This window comes from Gossypium arboreum, chromosome 10, assembly GCF_025698485.1.
Source record: "Gossypium arboreum isolate Shixiya-1 chromosome 10, ASM2569848v2, whole genome shotgun sequence".
NCBI classification, from domain to species: domain Eukaryota; kingdom Viridiplantae; phylum Streptophyta; class Magnoliopsida; order Malvales; family Malvaceae; genus Gossypium; species Gossypium arboreum.
This window is the reverse complement of record NC_069079.1, coordinates 49,930,274-49,953,195: the sequence shown is the minus strand read 5'-3', so window position 1 is coordinate 49,953,195 and position 22,922 is coordinate 49,930,274. Positions and strand designations below refer to the sequence as shown.

Here is a 22,922-nt window from a genome sequence, read left to right as displayed (position 1 = left end):
TACCAATTGGCCCGACCAAAAATTCTAGAAATAAATCCATGGATGGATATATTAGTCTAAATTCAGGGAAAATTTATGAAAACAGTTTCCGAGTTTTGAAACTCGAGATATTATTTTTAAGGCGACAGTGACGCAGTTTTCCAGCCTGACTAGAAATGTCAAATTGATGGGCGAAACATGTGGATTTGGCTTGTTAACCCCTCGTGTCCGACACCGGCGATGGTCTCGGGTTCGGGGTGTTACATGCCATTAGGGTATTTAATGAGTTATCATGCATGCCTGAGGAGTGCGTGAAGTGTGCAGTGTCACTCCTATGAGACTTAGCTTACCAATGCTGGAATACCCTTGTGTCGATTGTACTAAGGGAAAGGATTACATGGGAGTTCTTCCAGGAGGAGTTCAGGAAGAAGTATATCACTCAAAGGTTTATAGAACAGAAGAGGAAGGAATTTCTAGAACTGAAACAAGGTTGAAAGACAGTAACAAAGTATGAAAGTGAGTTCGTAAGGCTCAGCAAATATGCTAGGGAGTGCATGTCTACTGAAGCCATCATGTGCAAGAGATTTGAGGATGCATTGAATGAAGACATTCGATTGTTAGTTGGAATCTTAGAATTGAGGGAATTCGTAGTGCTCGTGGAGAGAGCATGTAAGGCCGAGGAATTGGCCAAAGGGAAGAGAAAAGCTGATATTGAGTCCCGAGACTCAAGGAAAAGATAGATGGGGAAATCACAGCAAACCTCAGCTAAGAAATCGAGAGAGTTTCCTACCCAATCCAACGTGTCAGTGGGGTTCTCGAATAAGATCAAGAACAAGCAGAACACGGCTTCTAAAGCTCAGACCACTTCTATCACAAGAGTCGGTAATGTTCAACCAAATAGGCCGGAGTGTTTGCAATGTGGTAAACGTCATTTCAGCGAATACCGAGCGAATGAAAGAGGTTGCTTCAAATGTGGATCACTAGACCACTTCATTTGAGACTGCCCTGAATTAAATGAGAAAGAGAAAAAGCTAGAGACGAGGGCGAGTAGTGCTCCCTCGAGGGGTAGACCACAAAAGAACCCTAGCAATGGGGCCAGTAATAGAGAAGCTCCTAGAGATTCAGCTGTGAGATCCGAGGGCCGAGCGCCTGCAAGGACTTATGCCATTCATGCTTGTGAAGAGGCATCTTCACCAGATGTTATTATGGGTACTTTTTCTCTTCATGATATTTCTATTACTGCTTTGATTGATCTGGGATCTACTCATTCCTATGTATGCATGAAATTAGTACCTAGTATGAATATATCTATTGAGTCCACTAGATTTGAGATAAAAGTGTCAAACCCGTTAGGCAGGCATGTGATAGTTGAAAAAGTGTGTAGAGATTGTCCTTTGATGGTTAGAGGTTATTGTTTTCTGGCTAACCTCGTGCTATTACCATTTGATGAATTTAACCTAATTCTTGGCATGGATTGGTTAACTTCTCATAATGTGATAGTGAATTATGGTAACAAGTTCATTAAAATGAAATGTGAGAATACGGATATTAATCGAGTTGAATCAGGTGAACTGGATAACTCACCAGTACTGATTTCATCTTTGACTGTTGAGAAATAGTTGAGAAAAGGGTATGAGTCTTACCTGGCATTTGTGTTGAACACAATAGAGTCGGAAGTGAAAATTGAGACAGTGTCGGTGGTATGTGAGCATCTGGATGTGTTTCTGGAAGAGTTGCCCAGATTACCTCGAACTAGAGAAATTGAGTTTGGATCGATTTAGTCCCTGGTACGACACCTATCTCAATTGTAGGCTCAATTACAGGAGTTAACAAATAAAGGTTTTGCAAGACCGAGTTATTCACCGTGGGGTGCTCCAGTACTTTTTGTGAAAAAGAAAGACGGGTCGATGAGATTGTGTATAAACTACCAATAGCTAAACAAGGTAACTGTGAAGAACAAGTACCCCTTGCCATGGATCGATGATTTGTTTGATCAGTTGAAGGGAGCTGATAAACTGTAATTTTTACATATTTTTATCCCATGCTTAGGACATTTTATGGATGATTTTTCCTTAAAATTGGTGAATTTGATACTCCTAATGCCTTAATTTCATATTTTATACTTAGGTGAGCATAGGAGAATGAAAGGAATGAGAAACGGGCCAAAAATGGAGAAAATGGGCCAACATACGAAATCAACATGGCTTGGACCTCCTCACACGGGTAGACCACATGCCCGTGTCAATTTGGCAGAATCGAAGCACGACTCACACGGGTGGACCACATGTCCGTGCCTATTTAACAGGCTTAACCACGGCCTGAAGTAATCACACACGGGCGTGTCCCTGTCGAGCCAAAATTGAGTCCAATTCAGAAAATGTCAATTTTGAGGGTTCTTAGGCATTCTAAAACCTATAAATACACCCTAGAGGAGGAGGAAAAGGGGGGCGACAGAGAAGGAAGCAGGGAACTCCTCAAGGAAAGCCGATTGATCCATATTAGAAGCCAGATTCATCATCAAGACTGAAGATCTCCCCTCAATTTCCCTTCAAGAGTTTTGGGTTTTTCTTTATGTTTTGTATTCATTATTCTTCAAAGATGTTTACCTTTTTAGTTATGAACTAAAACCCCCAAATACCTAAGGGGAATGAAACCTAAGACCAATCTTGTTATTATTATTTGAATTGTATGATAAATATTTGACTTGTTCTTAATTATGTGTTCTTAATACTTGTTTTGGTATTCCAGGATATTGATTCAAGTTAAGCTCTTATTCAGAGGAGGAATAGACCCTGTCTCAGAGTACATTTGTAATAATTAAGCGAAGTTGATTGCGCGCCTAGAGATAGGTGAAAAGATTTTGCCGAATTAGGGTGAAACCTAATAAGGGGATCCATAGATCGAGTTAATGCAACCCTAGGGAGTTAATTAGAAAGAGATTTCAATTATTCAACCTACGGTTAGACATTGTTAGTCTCGAGAGGGATAATAATATAACTTAGGGATTTCTACGGATCAAGTCAAATGAATAAATCATCCCATTTAGAGTCAAATAACAAGTGAAGTTTAGGTGGATTTTTCCTTAGGTATTGTCTTAATTCAATCGTTTTTCCAAAAGTAATTCCCCAATTCTTTTTTATGTGATTTCTTAGTTTAATTAATTAGTTAGATAAACAAAACCCTTTTATTTTTAGGCTACATAATAAAAAAAAAGTTAATACTAGTACTTTTAGTTCCTTTGGGTTCGATAATCTGGTCTTCCTAAAGCTATACTACTATTTGATAGGTACACTTGCCTTCATCGTGATAATAGTTAGTTTGTAGAACGATTCATTATAAATATTTAAAACCTATCACAAATATCATGTATCAAGTTTTTGGCGCCGTTTCCGGGGAACTAACATATTAGGAACACTCGATTTTTATTACTTTAGCCATTTACTTTTACTGGAATTTAAATTTTATTTTAACTTTTATTACTAATTCTTCTTTTTCCCTTTTTCCTGGTAGGTTTTTATAGTTTATCCCTAGAAGAAACACGTCAGGAGCATTACTTGTTTATAGTAAGATTGATCGCACAGTCCGCAGAAACCAAAGAGAAATAAGGCGAAGCTTAAGATACATAGAGAACGAGCAAGAGGATGATACTTCAACCACAACCGAGGAGATGGGTGAAAACCAAGAAAATTCACTACCTCCTGCGATTGTTGTTAATCAAAATCCTGCTCCGCGCACTATGTATGATTATGCTAAACCTTCTCCAACAGGATCTGAATCGAGCATAGTTAGACCTACTGTAGCTGCAAATACTTTTGAACTAAAACCTAACACAATTCAAATGATACAGCAATTTGTTCAATTTGATGGTTTGCAAGATGAAAATCCCAACGCTCACTTGGTAAACTTTTTAGAACTATGCGATACATTTAAAATTAATGGTGTTTCTGATGATGCCCTTCGCCTTCAGTTATTCCCTTTTTCTTTGAGAAACAAAGCTAAACAGTGGTTGAATTCGTTACCATGGGGGTCAATCACTACTTGGGAACAAATGATCAAAAATTTTTTACTAAAATATTTTCTGCTGGCTAAAATGGCTAAATTACGTAATGATATCTCTTCTTTTGTGCAGATGGATTTAGAGACACTCTATGATGCATGGGAGAGATGCAAAGACCTTTTGCGAAGATGCCCTCACCATGGGTTACCACTCTAGCTATAGGTTCAAACTTTTCATAATGGCCTGAATCCTTCGACCCGACAGATGGTTGACGCAGCTGCTGGCGAAACCATCAATAATAAAACACCTTATGAGTTTATAGAGGAGATGTCACTAAATAACTATCAGTGGCAAGTCATGAGGACAAAGCCAACAAAAATAGTCAGTGTTTATAACATTGATTCGGTCACCATGCTCTCTAATCAGGTAGAACTCTTGAATACGTAAATTGATGGTTGTCTTAGTTCTTCACAGGTTCACCCAATAATGCAGTGTGAAGCAAGTGGAGGTCAATCTCATAACAATCCTTATAGCAATACTTACAATGCAGGTTGGAGGAACCGCCCAAATTTTTCATGGGGAGACCAAGGAAATCAGAGACCACCTTCAGGCTACAAACAACCACCCTACCAACAGGAAAAGAAGCCAAACCTTGAAGAGATGCTCTCAAAGTTTATATTGGTGTCGTAAACTCGTTTTCAGAATACCGAGATAGCACTTAAGAATAAACAAGCATTGATCTAAGGGCTCGAAACTCAGATTGGACAGCTTGCCAAGTTGATTTCTGAACGACCACAAGGTAGCTTGCCAAGCAACACAAAATCTAACCGAAGGGAGCAACTCAACGTGATTACTAGTCAAGATGAGGAAGGGTTAGTCACACCTAAACCAAAACCAAGGCAAGAAACTGAGATAAGCAAAGGTAAAGGTGAGGTAGACCACAATGAGTAAGTACAGAATACAAACCTCGTGTGCCATACCCTAATGCGACAAGGAAAGACCGCTCAGATGAACAATTTGGTAAATTCCTTAAAATCTTAAAAAAAATACATATTAACTTACCGTTTATTGAAGCTCTATTGCAGACACCAAACGTAATGAAACTTTTAAAGGACATTTTAGCAAATAAGCAAAAGTTGGATGAGGCTTCGCATGTGAAGCTAAACGCAGTTTGCTCAGCTATTCTACAAAATAAGCTACCCAACAAATTGAAAGATCCAGGGAGTTTTCCAATTCCTTGCTTAATTGGTAGTTTAGATGTTAATACTGCATTAGATGATTTAGGGGCTAGTATTAACGTCATGCCTTACAAAATGTTTAAGCAACTAGGTCTTGGGAAACCTAAACAGACTAGGATGAGCATTCAATTAGTAGATAAAACTATAAGATTATAGGGGTATTATTGAAGATGTGCTAGTTAAAATCGATAAATTTATATTTCCTGTTGACTTCGTTGTTCTAGACATAGAGGAGGATAGCAACACTCATTTGATTTTAGGAAGGCCCTTTTTAGCAACTGCTAGAACGATTATTGATGTTGGCACAAGTGAGCTCACACTTCTTGTGGGAGACGAAACAATCACCCTTCAAGCTCGCAGTTCTGGCAACACATCAAAAATTGAAGGTGATTATCTAAACTATTCTACTAAAACTAACAATATGGTGTAACCTACTTTGCAGGAAATGAGTTTGAAGGAAGTACATGAGCCATTTTCAAGCAATAGTAGAGGACCTATTCATGAAGAACGAAGGCTACAAATCAAGGAGCTAGATGAATGGCAGACACATAAATCGAGAACACACGATAAACCAAAACTATGCCAGAACAAGCTCAATACTTTCCAAATCAACTTAAGGTTGGAGATAAAGTTTTATTAGATGCCACAGATCCTCACATTGTCACTACCAAACCAAATGAACAAATCTCTCTTGCGGTACTTAGCATTTTTCCATTCAGTATAGTCGAGGTAAGGTGCTCAAAGATGTCAGTGTATGAAGTTGCCGCATGAACTAGACGAGAGGGTGGTTGTGGCTGAGTCGGTGGGTCCTCATGACGTGGAGGGACATCATCAGTAATGTCCTCATGGGCCTCATTTTCAGTGGATTGGGTGAGACGGTACTGAGGAGGGAAGGTGCCATGTCGTTTCTCGATCATCCTCATACTTAGCATGCTCGAGATGCCCTGTGGGGACATCTGGCCCATGAGAGTGAGGGAGGATGATTGGGTGCTGTGTTGAGGAGCCCGAAGTGCCGTGCTAGTCGAGTCACGTAGCGGCCAATTGAGATGAACCCCATCCGATGTCACTCCATCTGATGTTGAATAGAGAGGGTAATGAAATAAGCAAGGTCTATGATGTGCCCGTGTGACAAACACCATAGAAAGTAGGCACTGTGACTGTTGACGACGCCAGTGCTCGCTCTCCTTCCTATTAACGTGTGAGCCAAAATGGCGTGTAAGTACCTCAGAGATGGAGGGAGAGTCGATGCCTTGAAGCGGCTAGGGTTAGGGATTTTGGGTGAAGAAGATGATGAATAGTGAAAGGTATTTATAGATTTTGGGGACACACGTCCAGGGGAAAAGTAAAACAAGTAGACTAAGCCGAACTAGTCATCTACATCTTAGATACCGAGGTAAGTTGTATGTAAATAATACAATTACATCGTATTAGATGTGTTTAAATTGATATAGCATAAATTTCTTGTTTGTGGAAATGATTATGTATGATAAATAATGAGATAGAAAAACTCCTGTTCGAACCTTAGGAAATAAATCGGGTATTCATGCCATGACATTCGTGTTATTTTGTGTGCTAGTGTAAGACATGTCTGGGACATGGATCGTGTGACAACCCGAATTAGGGCCTAATCGGAATAGTGGTTTCGTGACCACAAATCCGAGATAGAAATAATTGTTTTATAATTATTTTGGGGTTTATGATATGATTGCATGATTGTGTGAAAATTTCGTGATGAAATTCTATGCCTAAAGTGCTTAAATTGAAAGTAGGGACTAAATCGAATAAGTTGCAAAATTTGCATCCCAGAAGTTTTTAGTATGAAATTGTTTTGGAATATTAATTAGGAGGTCTTAAATAGCAATTTGACCAATTTTAAGTTCATGGACAAAATTAGGACATGGAAGGAATTTTTGAAAGTTTAGTAAGGTGGGGCATTTTGGTCATTTGGATATTAAATGAAATAAAATGGGAAAAATAACACAAAATTGATCATCATCCTCCTTAGTTGCTGCCGAATTCTCCTCTCTCCATAGCTAGGGTTTCTTCAATTTTCAAGCTCCATAGTAAGTGATTCCAAGCCCGCTTTTAATGTTCTTTACGCTTTTGGAATCCCTAAGCTCGATTAAGCTTATGCTAGTAATAATTTAACCTAGGGTTCACATTTGGAAAAATACCCATAGGTGAAATTTGTGTATTTTGATGTTTTATGATAGAATATGAGGTTTTAAATTATGTTAAATAACTTGTGCTACTCGGTTTTAAGTGAAAACGAGTAAAAGCAGCATAATCAGTAAAAATACCTATTGTTCATAACTATATGATAGAGTGAGAATTTGATGTTGTTGTAGAAGAGAAAAATGTTCAGCATATCATAAAATATAAGAATAAGGGCTGAAATTAAATTCCGAGCCTAGGGGCAAAATTGTAATTTTGAAAAGTTAGGGGCAAAATGTAATTTTTCCATGATGTGATTTCTGGATTGAAATAAATATTATGAGTATTAAATGAGCTAAATGTGTTATTATAGATCAAGAAAGACGCGAATTGATCTCGAGCAGGGGAAGGAAAAAGTTTTGGACTAAATTGCAAAATTTCCACATTTTGCACTAAGGTAAGTTTGTATGTAAATATTACAATAATTTCATGTACATTCTTATATTTCAGCCTATTATATAAATATACTAGCTGATGTTAAAATATAAATCAACTATTGGAAGAATGGAAATAAATATAGAGAGAGATCCGGCTGAACATTCTGAGAGATCGAATGAAATAGAGGAGCGTAGCTAGGTCACATGTATGATCTTGAGTGCACATCATGTGTACAAGAAAGCTACGAGACACCTGTAGTAGCTAGGTCACATGTGTGATACGAGATGTATCCCATGTAGACAAGAGAGCTACGTGAAAGATAAATGTAGCTAGGTCGCATGCGTGATTCCAAGTGAAGGACACCATGTAGACAAGAGAGCTACGTGAAAGATAAATGTAGCTAGGTCGCATGCGTGATTCCAAGTGAAGGACACCATGTAGACAAGAGAGCTACGAGACAAATCGGTTGGGTCGCATGAGTGGTACTAAGTGTTCACCATGTGTACAAGAGAGCCGAACTAAACGAAGTATGATGGTGGGGTTGTGTGCTGAAACCATTAAATATCGAGGATTGATCCGAATTGTTCAACGGGATGGTTTTGTGGTGATATTGTGGTTTGGACCTACACTTATGGTGAATGAAATGTGGTGAAAATGATTTGTGGTATATACATATATAAGATAAAATGAGGTTAGCATAAAGAATGCGTGAAAGAGTGAAATTAGCATTAAAATTGTTTTTAGATGGTAGCAGTGACGTGATTTTGAAAAATCACCAAAAATAGGAGGAATATAGTTAGAGGTTGAATGAGATGTGAAATTAAATTTTAATGAGTCTACTTTCATATAAAAGAAACAGAGCAAGCAAAGGAATTCTATATTTTGAGATATTTACAATTGTATGTGACTTGCTCAGGATGAATACGTGATCCCCTGTTCCAACTTTGAAAAATCATTAAAAATTGTACAAAGAAAATTAAGAAATATAGTTTACATGCCTAAATTCCTTATTGAGACTTGTTTTGAATGAAACAAACTTCAGGGTTGTTTGAATTGTGTACTGAGAGAAATTAAATTTGTAGTGAACAGAGGTCAGATCAGTCGAGCTGTGTAACAGAGGAAACTTTAACTAATAAACTGTACTAATCGGCTGAACCAAAAATTATAGAAAAAAATTATCAAAAAGCTTTATGAGTCTAGATTCAGGGAAATTTTACGGATTTGAATTTTGAGTTTTGTAGCTCGAGTTATGATTTATTTAGCGAATATGACGAAAGCAGAGACAGCTTAATCAAAGTGGAATGAATAGTGAAGTTAAAGTAGATATACTTGAATTGTTGTGTAAACATGTTAGATTTTTTTATTAATAGTTACATACTTACTTACTAAGCTATAAGCTTACTTTGTTTCTCTCTTTTGTCTTATAGTGTTCTTGACTTGCTCGGGAGTTAAGGATCGTGAAGATCTACCGCACTATCATACTTTAGGGTATTTGAACTAAACGTTTTGAATTATGGCATGTATAGTAGGCTTAATTATTTTGTTACGTGTCATATTTGTCTAGGTTTAAAATATTAGTTACAAAGATTCGACCAGCTAATTTGTACAAGCCATTAAAGTTGGCTAATATTGTTCAAGACATATATTATACGATGCACTATCAAATTAGATGACATATTTATATTTCGGTTATGTTTAATGGTATGTGTTATGTTCGGTAATACCTTGTATCTCATTCCTACGACAGTAACGGGTAAGGGTGTTACATTTAGTGGTATCGAGCTATGGTTTAGTCGGTTCTCGGACTAATAAAGTGTGTGTAAAAGTCTAGCTATACATGCCATAAAAATATTGTGATAGTGTGGTGACTCTGATTATTCTAAAGCGTGTTTTGTTTTAATATAGTAATGGATCCTGAAGGAATCGCTACGATGATGTCTTTGCTAATGCGCCGGCCCGCACAAGGGACCGCTACTGTGGAAAGTAGACTGAGACATTGAGACAAGGAGATGAGGCTCGGGATGCCTTTCTCCAAATGATGAACAATTGGTATCTTGAATTTATTCGAGCAAATCCAAATGCTCAACCTCCTCCACCCCTCCTATACCTCGGGCGATTCTCTGTAGCTGCTCAAGGTATAGATTTGGTAAGAATGAACAAGCCTCCGGTTGACAAGATTCAAAACAAGGGTCAAGAGTTTAGAGCAAAGGTCGATGATGATCCCGAGAAAGCGGAATTCGGCTTGAAAATTCTACCCGTGTATTTGATGAGCTCTCATGTACACCCGAGGAATGCTTAAAGTATGTCAGATCACTTTTGAGAGATTGACTACCACCGGTGGAAGACTTTGGTTGCAGTGGTGCCAAAAGAAAAAAGTTACTTGGGATTTCTTCCAGAAGAATTTAGAAAGAAATACATAAGTCAGCGATTTATTGATCAAAACGGAAGGAATTCCTTGAATTGAAGCAGGGAAAATGTCTCAGAGCGAGTATGAACGCGAATTTGTAAGACTCAGCAAGTATGCCTGGAATGTGTGTCCACCGAGGCCATTATGTGTAGAAGATTTGAAGATGGGCTGAATGAGGACATTAAAGTGCTTGTAGGAATTTTGGAGTTGAAAGAATTTGTAGTATTGGTTGATCGAGCTCTTAAAGCCAAGAATTGAACAAAGAAAGAAGAAAAGTCGCTATTGAGGCCCGAGATGTCGAAAAAGACAGATAAGCAAGCCATTTCAATCTCAACCAAAGAGGTCCAAAGAGACAAACCCTCGAATGACAGTTTCAATTGGGGATTCACACAGAGATCGTGGTAGAGCATATTCGGGTCTAAAGCTCAAGCTACTTTTGGCAAGTATGGGTAATGTGCGACCTAGAAAGCCCGAGTGTCGCAATGTGGCAGCAACATTATGGTGAGTGTTGGGGACCGAGCGAGCTTGTTTTAGGTGCGGTTCTCATGAGCATTTTATTAGAGATTGTCCGGAGAAAGTTAAAGAAGAAAGATTTGAGTGCTAGCGAGAATACCACCGCTAGTAGAGGTAGACCACCGAGAAATATCGGAGGTGGGACTAGTAGTAAAACTGTGATGAAAGATTTAACGGCAAGATCGAAGCTAGAGCACTGCTAGAGCTTATGCTATACGTGTCGAGAAGATGCATCATCTCCGATGTTATTATCGTACATTTTTCTCTATGATACTATTGTTATTGCATTGATTGATCCGGGTCCACTCATTCCTATATTTGCTTGAATTTAGTATCCAATAAAAAGTTGCTGTTGAATTTATCGAGTTTACGATTAAAGTGTCGAACCCTTAGGCCAATATGTGCTAGTTGACAAGGTTTGCAAGAATTGCCCATTAATGATTCAAGGTCACTGTTTTCCGCCAACTTGATGTGTTACCATTTGGTGAGTTTGACGTTATCTTGGGAATGGACCGTTAACATTGTATGATGCTAAGGTAGATTGTAAACAAAAGACACTAGAGTTGAAATGTGAAAATGGAGAAATTCGTGGGTTGAAACAGATGAATCAAATAAATTGCCTATGGTGATTTCGCACATGTCTCGCACGTAAATACATGAGAAAAGGTGTGAAGCTTATCCGCTTATGTAATGAATATTGAGTTGCCTCAATGAAATTTGAATCAAGACGATAGTCCGTGAGTTTCGGATGTATTTCCGAGGAATTGCCAGGTTGCCTCCGAACAGAGAGATAGATTTTGCCATTGATTTGTTGCTTGCATCGCACCGATCTCGATTGCTCCATATAGAATGGCTCATTGAATTAAAAGAATTGAAGGCTCGATTGCAGGGAGTTAATGAGACAAGGGATTTGTGAGACCGAGATTCTCTCCCGGGTGCTCTGTATTATTCAGTAAAGAAGAAGGATGGTTCAATGAGACTTTGCATTGATTACCGCGACTTAATAAGGTGACTATAAAGAACAAGTACCGTTGTTGAGGATTGATGACTTATTCGATCAGTTAAAGGGGGCCACAAGTGTTTTCAAAGATTGATTTAAGGTCCGGTTACTACCGGTGAGAGTTAAGGAGTCGATGTGCCGAAAACCGCCTTTAGGACAAGGTATGGACATTATGAGTTTCTTGTGATGCCTTTCGCTTAACAAATGCTCCAACTATATTTATGGACTTAATGAATCGGATCTTCCGCCATATTTGGATAAGTTTGTAGTAGTGTTTATAGATGACATTTTAATTTATTCTCGAGATGAGTCCGAACATGCCGAACACTTGAGAACTATATTGCGATCTTGAGAGAAAAGAAACTGCTTGCCAAGTTTAGTAAAAGTGAGTTCGCTTCGTGAAGTCGGATTTTTGGGGCATATAGTCTCGGTGATGGTATTCGGTGGATCCAAGCAAGATTTCGCGATCGTTGATTGGAAACCGCCCAAGAATGAATCCGAGGTTAGAAGCTTTTAGGCTTAGCCGGTATTATAGACGTTTTGTTAAAGGATTTTCGATGATTGCCTCTCCTATGACTAAGTTGTTGCAAAAGAATGTTAAGTTTGAATGGATGATAAATGTCAACAAAGTTTTGAAAAATTGAAAGCACGATTGATGAAGCACCAATTTTAGTACAAATTTCGAGTCGGAAAGGAGTTCGTAATTTATAGTGATGCATCATTGATGTGCCTTGGATGTGTGTTGATGCAAGAGGGTAAAGTGGTAGCTTATGCTTCGAGACAGCTTAAAACCGCATGAGAAGAACTATCCTACACATGATTTGGAACCGGCACTGTTGTTTTTGCCTTGAAGATTTGGCGACATTATTTGTACGGTGAAAAATGCGAATTTTTACCGATCACAAAAGTTTGAAGTACTTGATGAATCAAAAGGATCCGAATCATGACAAATAAGATGGCTTGAATTATTAAAGGATTATGATTTAGTGATTGATTATCATCCGGGAAAAGCAAATGTAGTTCTTGACGCCTTGAGCGAAAATTTCTTTTACTTTGAGAGCCATGAACACGGGTTAGCATTGTCGATGATGGGTCAATCTTAGCGAGAGATGAGAGCTAAACCATTATTTCTCCGATTGATTTGTGATGCTCAAAAGAATGATAGTGAGTTGCGGATCAAGAGAACTCAATGCGAATCAAAGTTACAACTCAGATTTTCGAGTTGGACCGGATGACTGCTTGATGTTTCGAGACAGGATATGTGTGCCGAAAACGATAAATTGATTCGAAAATATTACATGAGGCGCACAATGGTCGTTTATCAGTTCATCTGGTAGCACAAAAATGTATAATGATTTAAAGAAGTCAGTATTGGTGGCGGTATGAAAAGGACATTTCGAATTTGTAACCAAGTGTTTGATCATCAACAAGTAAAAGTTGAACATCAAGTGCCTTCAGGATTACTTCAACCGGTAATGGTGCCTGAGTGGAAATGGGACAAGATTACCATGGATTTTGTAACCGGTTTGCCTTTAACTCCTAAAAAGAAGGATGCTGTTTGGGTAGTGGTTGATAGATTAACAAAGTCAGCCCACTTTATACCAGTACGTACCGATTACTCACTTGATAAATTAGCCGAATTATATATTGCTGAAATTGTGAAGTTGCACGAGTACCTATGTCTATAATATCGATAGAGATCCAAGATTTACCTCGAGATTTTGGAAAAGTTACAAGAAGCTTTGGGTACAAAATTGAACTTTAGTACCGCATTTCATCCACAAACAGATGGTCAAACGGAAAGAGTAATCCGGTACTCAAGATATGTTTAGATTTGTGTTTTAGAATTTGGAGGTAGTTGGGAGAAATATCTATCTTTGATTGAGTTTGCCTACAATAACAGCTTATCAATCAAGTATACAAATGGCACCGCATTGAAGCCTTGTATGGTCGTAAGTGTCGAACTCCTTTATATTGGACCGAGCTTAGTGAGAAACAGATTCATGGAGTTGATCTAGTTAAAGAAACCGAAGAGAAAATAAAAGTAATTCGGGATTGCTTGAAAGCTGCTTCAGATCGACAAAAGTCATATGCAGATTTAAAAAGAAAAGAGATTGAATTTCGTGGGTGATAAAGTGTTCTTGAAGGTGTCACCATGGAAAAAGATTCGAGATTTAGTCGAAAAGGCAAGTTGAGTCCGCGTTTTATTGGGCCGTCTGAGATTCTTGAGAATTGGACCGATGGCATATCGGTTGGCCTTACGGCAGAGTTAGAAAGAATTCATAACGTGTTTCATGTATCAATGTTGCTACGTTATCGTTCGATCCTTCACATGTGATTTCCCAACGAAATTGAGATTCGATCGGATATGACCTATGAGGAGAAACCAATAAAGATTTTGGCTCGAGAGGTTAAACAGTTAAGAAATAAAAATATAGCTTTAGTGAAAGTATTGTGGCACAGACATGGGATAGAAGAGGCTACGTGGGAACCCGAGGAAGCTATGAGGAAACAAGACCCAAACCTCTTTCTGAGGTAAGATTTTCTGGGACGAAAATCTCAAAAGGGGGGGAGAATTGTGACAACCCGAATTAGGGCCTAATCGGAATAGTGGTTTCGTGACCACAAATCCGAGATAGAAATAATTGTTTTATAATTATTTTGGGGTTTATGATATGATTGCATGATTGTGTGAAAATTTCGTGATGAAATTCTATGCCTAAAGTGCTTAAATTGAAAGTAAGGACTAAATCGAATAAGTTGCTAAATTTGCATCCCGAAGTTTTAGTATGAAATTGTTTTGGAATATTAATTAGGAGGTCTTAAATAGCAATTTTACCAATTTTAAGTTCATGGACAAAATTAGGACATGGAAGGAATTTTGAAAGTTTAGTAAGGAGGGCATTTTGGTCATTTGGATATTAAATGAAATAAAATGGGAAAAATAACACAAAATTGATCATCATCCTCCTTAGTTGCTGCGAATTCTCCTCTCTCCATAGCTAGGGTTTCTTCAATTTTCAAGCTCCATAGTAAGTGATTCCAAGCCCGCTTTTAATGTTCTTTACGTTTTGGAATCCGGAAGCTCGATTAAGCTTATGCTAGTAATAATTTAACCTAGGGTTCACATTTGGAAAAATACCCATAGGTGAAATTTGTGTATTTTGATGTTTTATGATAGAATATGAGGTTTTAAATTATGTTAAATAACTTGTGCTACTCGGTTTTAAGTGAAAACGAGTAAAAGCAAGATAATCGGTAAAAATACCTATTGTTCATAACTATATGATAGAGTGAGAATTTGATGTTGTTGTAGAAGAGAAAATGTTCAGCATATCATAAAATATAAGAATAAGGGCTGAAATTAAATTCCGAGCCTAGGGGCAAAATTGTAATTTTGAAAAGTTAGGGGCAAAATGTAATTTTTCCATGATGTGATTTCTGGATTGAAATAAATAGTATGAGCATTAAATGAGCTAAATGTGTTATTATAGATCAAGAAAGACGCGAATTGATCTCGAGCGGGGAAGGAAAAAGTTTTGGACTAAATTGCAAAATTTCCACATTTTGCACTAAGGTAAGTTTGTATGTAAATATTACAATAATTTCATGTACATTCTTATATTTCAGCCTATTATATAAATATACTAGCTGATGTTAAAATATAAATCAACTATTGGAAGAATGGAAATAAATATAGAGAGAGAGATCCGGTTGAACATTGGAGAGATCGAATGAAATAGAGGAGCGTAGCTAGGTCACATGTATGATGCCGAGTGCACATCATGTGTACAAGAAAGCTACTGAGACACCTCAGTAGTAGCTAGGTCACATGTGTGATACGAGATGTATCCCATGTAGACAAGAGAGCTACGTGAAAGATAAATGTAGCTAGGTCGCATGCGTGATTCCAAGTGAAGGACACCATGTAGACAAGAGAGCTACGTGAAAGATAAATGTAGCTAGGTCGCATGCGTGATTCCAAGTGAAGGACACCATGTAGACAAGAGAGCTACGAGACAAATCGGTTGGGTCGCATGAGTGGTACTAAGTGTTCACCATGTGTACAAGAGAGCCGAACTAAACGAAGTATGATGGTGGGGCGTGTCTTTGAAACCATTAAATATCGAGGATTGATCCGAATTGTTCAACGGGATGGTTTTGTGGTGATATTGTGGTTTGGACCTACACTTATGGTGAATGAAATGTGGTGAAAATGATTTGTGGTATATACATATATAAGATAAAATGAGGTTAGCATAAAGAATGCGTGAAAGAGTGAAATTAGCATTAAAATTGTTTTTAGATGGTAGCAGTGACGTGATTTTGAAAAATCACCAAAAATAGGAGGAATATAATTAGAGGTTGAATGAGATGTGAAATTAAAGTTTAATGAGTCTACTTTCATATAAAAGAAACATAGCAAGCAAAGGAATTCTATATTTTGAGATATTTACAATTGTATGTGACTTGCTCAGGATGAATACGTGATCCCCTGTTCCAACTTTGAAAAATCATTAAAAATTGTACAAAGCAAATTAAGAAATATAGTTTACATGCCTAAATTCCTTATTGAGACTAGTTTTAAATGAAACAGACTTCAGGGTTGTTTGAATTGTGTACTGAGAGAAATTAAATTTGTAGTGAACAGAGGTCAGATCAGTCGAGCTGTGTAACAGAGGAAACTTTAACTAATAAACTGTACTAATCGGCTGAACCAAAAATTATAGAAAAAAATTATCAAAAAGCTTTATGAGTCTAGATTCAGGGAAATTTTACGGATTTGAATTTTGAGTTTTGTAACTCGAGTTATGATTTATTTAGCGAATATGACGCAGCAGAGACAGCTTAATCAAAGTGGAATGAATAGTGAAGTTAAAGTAGATATACTTGAATTGTTGTGTAAACATGTTAGATTTTTTTATTAGTATTTACATACTTACTTACTAAGCTATAAGCTTACTTTGTTTCTCTCTTTTGTCTTATAGTGTTCTTCGCTTGCTCGGGAGTTAAGGATCGTGAAGATCTACCCGCACTATCATACTTTAGGGTATTTGAACTAAACGTTTTGAATTATGGCATGTATAGTAGGCTTAATTATTTTGTTACGTGTCATATTTGTCTAGGTTTAAAATATTAGTTACGATGACTCGACCAGCTAATTTGTACAAGCCATTAAAGTTGGCTAATATTGTTCAAGACATATATTATACGATGCACTATCAAATTGGATGACATATTTATATTTGGTTATGTTTAATGGTATGTGTTATGTTCTGGTAATACCTTGTATCTGTTCCGCGTGAGTAGCAGGTAAGGGTGTTACAGATCGGCCACATTATGAGAGCCACTATAAGACCATGTCTGGGACATGGCATTGGCATTGAGACGAGAATTAGTGTAAGACATGTCTGGGACATGCATCAGCCTTGAGACGTAAGCCAGTGTAAGACATGTCTGGGACATGCATCGACTACGAGATGTGTCATTGTAAGACCATGTCTGGGACATGGCATCAGCATGGATATGTGAGAGCTAGTGTAAGACCATGTTTGGGACATGGTGTCGGCCTCGATTTCGATAGTCAGTATAAGACCATGTCTGGGACATGGCATCGGCATTATACCCTATGTTTGAGGCTTAGTGAATATCCGATAGCTTTCTAAATGGTTTAATGGTGAGAGTAACAGTTCAAGTTAGACGAGAAAAGTATAACCATATTATGAGTGGTACTGGTACCTATTTGAAATGTAAGAGACGTGAGCTCAAAATATATTATGTGAATTGTATTAGTTACTGATGAGTAAGTTGTACTTATGCCTACTTTTGTAAGATGAGCATGATGATGAATGGTAAAGTTGTTTTTATATTTATTTGCATGTAACTTACTAAGCTTTACGCTTACCCTATTTCTTTCCATTTTCTTATAGTGACGCCTAATTAGCTCATGGATCAACGGTCGTTGGAGGCATCGATCTCACTATTAATCGAAGCACTTGGTATAGTTAGATTTATTTATTTTGATTATGGCATGTATAGGACCCTGACTTTAGAATTTTGTGTCATTGTTATTTGGCCAAATGTGTTAGCGTACTTTAGCATTTTGATTCATTTTGTATAAGGCCATAGAAATGGCTAAAGTTGAAAATTGTTATACGAATACAAGAGGTTATTTCATGAATGGGAAATTGTTGGTTGTTTTAGTAAATATGAAATGTATAAAGGCTTCAGATGTGGTTGTTGGATTGATGAATCATACTATGATAATCTTTAGCATGATGAATGTTATTATTTTGTGTTTCAGGGAGGCAAAGGGCTTGGAAAATAGCCTTATGTTGTCCACACATGTAGACACACGGGCATGCACACGGCCAGCCCCATGGGTGTGTTGTCTGGCCGTGTGTCCCCTGCACATAAAAATTTCAAGTCAATATGCATGGTAGTAAACACACTGGCAGAGACACAACTGTGTGTCTCAGCCGTGTGAAGGACACGGCCTAGCACACGGGCGTGTGCCTTGGCCGTGTGACCCTTAAGGATTGCTAACGTCAGAAACAAAATTCAAGGTTTTTAGACACGGGCTAGGACACGGGCATGTGTCAGGCCGTGTGAAAGCCCTGTAGTTTCAAATTTAGAATTTAATTCACATGGGCCACCAACACGGCCGTGTTATAATGAACACACGGGCGTGTTACCCTTCTACATGGGTGTGTGCCTTGTTTCAAGGGTTATTTTTATTAAGTTGGGTTAACGACATGAGTTAGTTCTGAATGGTTTCCAATGAGAGTTTGGGGCCTAGTAGGACCACATTAAGGAGTTTTAAATAAGGTTAGAAAAGGTTTTAAATTTGATCGAGTCTTGGTGACTCGGAATTGATTGTATGCATGTGGTTGAGTGTGGTAAAGCCTCATGCCCAGTCCCGGCCTTGGAATTGGGTAAGGTGTGTTACAAATCGATGATTAATAAAATTATTGCATCCTATTTTGCAACCAATTGAGCTCAAGCTTGTTAATTTGTTTAATGAAATTATTGCATCTTATCTTACATCAAGTTTTTGCACATGGGAAATCTAAAACTAGATAAGCCTTGTCAATATGAAGTTGTTTAATTTTAGGTGCTCAATTTTCATTCAACATCTTGTTATTACTACAATTCGCGCTAACACTAAGAGTTAAATTCTTAAAACTTAAAATCATATGATTTTCTTCATATATTCTACTCAATATAACTCTGATATAGACATTGTGATATTTCATGAAGCATAAAATAAAATCAGTAGCGAAGCAAAATCTGACTTATTTCAGGTACTATTGACAACATCATCATACTCTCAACGGTAGTACAACTTAAGATGTTCTAAAATTTACCATAGTTTGTAATGCAATAAATTTGATATCCATTATTTCCTTATAGATTTTTGGAGCCCTTTTTCTTGATTTATTTGTGTTTAATTTCTTGAGTTTTTTTCCTATATATATATATATGAATTCAATCCAAGAAGAACTTCATTCCAAACCATCTGAAAGGCTAGTAAAGCATTCATTTTTAACCTTTTTGCTTTTTTTTATCTTTTGATCTTTTTTTGTAATGGCAAGCTTAGGCAAGAAAACTAGGCAGGAGAAAATTTGAGATTAAGATCATTGGAAATGAGGATGATAGGCTTGTCTCATATTCAAAATGTTGTACAAGAATTTATAAGAAAACCTCTGAGCTCTCCACTTTATTTCGTGGTGAGATTCTTTTTATTATTTTGTCACCAACTAGTAAGCCTTGTTCATTTCGTCGTCCTTCTGTTGAATCTGTCACTAAATGATTTTGGAACCCAAACCAACCTCTTAATCAAACCACTCATGCTCTTGTTGAGGCATAACATAAGGTAAAAATCAACTTGCTTGTCCAAGATTTCAATGAGGTCCATGACTAACTAGGTGCATAATAAAAAAAGCGAGATTTCTTTGTGGACATCAATGAAATCTTGGACAAGCAAGTTGATACTTACCTTACGGTAAGCCTCAGCAGGAGCATGAGTGTTTGATTAAGAGGTTGGTTTGTGTTAAAAATTTGTTTAGCGACAGTTTCAACAGAAGGACAACCAAATGAATACAGCTTACCAATTGGTGAGAAAATAATAAAAAGAATCTCACCACCACATAAGGTGGAGAGCTCAGAGATTTTCTTATAAATTCTTGTACATCGTTTTGAAAATGAGATAAGCCTATCATCCTCATTTTCAATGATATTAATTTCAATTTTTCTTTACCCCCAGTTTGCCATTACAAAAAAGATAAAATGACAAAAGAAACCAACAAAAAAGTTAAAAAGGAATGCTTTACTCCAGATGGTTTGGATTAAAGTTCTTCTTGGATGGAATTCATATATATAGGCAAAAAAATAAAGAAATTAGATGGAAATAAATCAAGAAAAAGGGCTTCCAAAACCTATAAGGAAATAATGGATATCAAATTTATTGCATTGAAAATTATGGTAAATTTTAGAACACGTTTGGCTGTAATACCATTGAAAATATGATGATGATGTCAATAGGATCTAAAATGACTCGGATTTTCTTCTCTCCTATTTTTGTTTTATGATGCATGAAATATCACAATGTCTGCATCAGGGTTATATAGAGTATAAGAGATGAAGAAAATCAAAATGTTTTATTTTTTAAGAATTCAAATCTTAGTGTTACTATGAATTGTAGTAATAATAAGTCGTTGGGTGAAAATTGAACATCTAAAATTAAACAACTTCACATAGAATAAGTTTATCTAGTTTAGGATTTTCCATGTGCAAAACCTTAATGTGCAAAAAATTGAACACCTAAAATTAAACATATTCACACAAAATAAGGTTATCTATTTTAGGATTTTCCATGTGCAAAAATTAGGTAGGTAAATATGTTTCTTGAATTCAGTATAAATCTTATGATATTGGTCGTATATAAATTATATCAAATATGTCATTGATAGTCACTAAACTAACTATAAATATGACAAAGGCAAGCGCACCAATCAAACAATAGTAGAGCTATGGTGAGTAAGGAATATCATATCGACAAGGACTAAAAGTACTAGTAATTCCCATTTTTTTTATTATTTAATCGACAAATAAGAGTGATTGTGTTTAATCTAAAATTACTATACTAATTTATCTAAGAATGCAACAGAGAATAAATCAAGGAAATAACTGAATAATAGCCAATGAGATAGACAGTACCCAGGAAAGAATCCACCTAGACTTCACCTATTATTATGAATCTGAATTAAATGATTTATTCTCTTATGTTTTGATCTGTAGAAATCCCTAAAAAAATATTAATAACTCTTTCGAGAGTAAGAACAACTGACTCTAGGTTGATTAATTAAAATCTCTTTCTAATTAAAACCCTTATTTTTGCATTAACTTGATTTATGGATTCCCCTATTAGATTTGACTCTAATCTGGTAGATTTATGTCATCCTATATCTAGGATTGCATGCAACTCCACTCGATTATGCTAGATCCACTCTTAAATGGGACTTTTTCTCCACTGAAATAAGCATATTAAACATGAATTAATATCCCAAAAATATTAAAACAAGAAATAAGCATACATAATTGAGAACAAGAATCAAGTATTTATCATGTAAATCAGAAATCAAATAATAAGAGTCATTATAGGTTTCATCCTCTCTAGGTATCTAGGGAATTTAGTTTATAATCCTGAATAGAAACATCTCAAAGTTAGGATAACCACAAGACATAAAGAAAGTCAATAAAATTTCGAAAGAAATTAATTGAAGATCTTCAATCTTGAGGGAGATCTGCTTCTAAGGTGATTCTGATGGCGTTCTTCGAGTGTTTTCTTTGATCTCCTCTGGTTGCCCCCTTTATGTCTTCTTTTAATTGGTATTTATAGACTTTAGATTGCTTAGAAAGCCTAAAAATTGGGTTTTTAAAAATAACATGAAATAAAATTAAGAAAATTAGCAGTGTTAGCAATCGGATTGCCTCTTGAGAAGAGCTTATTTAAAGTCTAAGCTCGACTTATCTCGCATTTTCATGGTTACGGTGGTTCGCAGAGTCAAAACTCCTCTTTGTCATTATCAATTCTATTATCAAAGTAAGGCTTGAGTTGAGTGCTATTTACCTTAAATGTGCCAAATTCAGAATGAGTTACCTCGACTGTACCGTATGGTAAGACATTCAGTACCATAAAGGGATTTGATCCATTTGCATTAAGGTTTGAAGTGGCAATTCAAGGATTCATTTTATCTAGCAATACCTTGTCCCCAACCTGAAATTGTTTTGTTCTATCTACATGCTCATCATGGTGTCGCTTTGGCTCCTCATCGTGCTTTTTCGGTTTCTCCTTGCCATGTTTTTGCCATTCATCTAGTTCATCGATTTGCAAGATTTGTTCATCGTAAATCATTTGCTGTATTGATTGGAACATGGCTACATTGCATTTTCTCAAGGGGTTTCCTGCAAAGAAGGGGTACCCACATGGTTACTCATATTAACAGAACTTGTAAAATCATCTCGATCATTAGATGTTTCACGAGCTTGGAGAGTAATTATTTCGTCACCTACACAAAGTGCTAATTCACCTGTACCAACGTCTATTATAGTTCTAGTAGTTGCTAAAAAGGGTAACCCTAAAATTAAAGGTACGTCACTATCCTCATCCATATTTAAAACAAAAAAATCAACTAGGAATATGAATTTATCAATTTTCATGAGAACATCTTCAATAATACCCCTAGAAAATCTAATGGTTCTATCTGGTAATTGAATACTCATCCTTGTTTGTTTGGCTTTCCCAAGACCTAATTGCTTAAACATTTTATATGGCATGACGTTAATACTAACCCTTTAATCATCCAAAGAATTATTAATATTCAAACTACCAATTAAATAAGGAATAGTAAAACTCTTTGGATCTTTCAACTTGTTGGGTTGTTTAGCAGTATAGCTGAGCAAACTACATTTAGCGCCATAGTTGATGAATCATCTAACTTCCTTTTGTTTGCCAAAATATCCTTTAAAAATTTAATGGAATTTAGAATCTGCAAAAGAGCTTCAATAAACAGTAAGTTAATATGTAATTTTTTAAGAAGTTTAAGAAATTTTCCAAATTGTTCATTCCTGTGGTCTCTCTTCGTCGCGTTAGGATATAGCACTTGAGGTTTATATTATTTACCAACCAGCTTT

General features: G+C 36.6%; 1 non-coding gene across 1 annotated transcript; it reads right to left on the bottom strand.

The window, feature by feature from the left end:
- Positions 1-4,075: 4,075 nt before the first annotated feature.
- Positions 4,076-4,182, bottom strand: LOC128283224 (small nucleolar RNA R71). The gene has a single exon (XR_008273566.1). It is a non-coding gene; the product is annotated as a small nucleolar RNA R71 (small nucleolar RNA).
- Between the last annotated feature and the right edge of the window lie 18,740 nt (positions 4,183-22,922).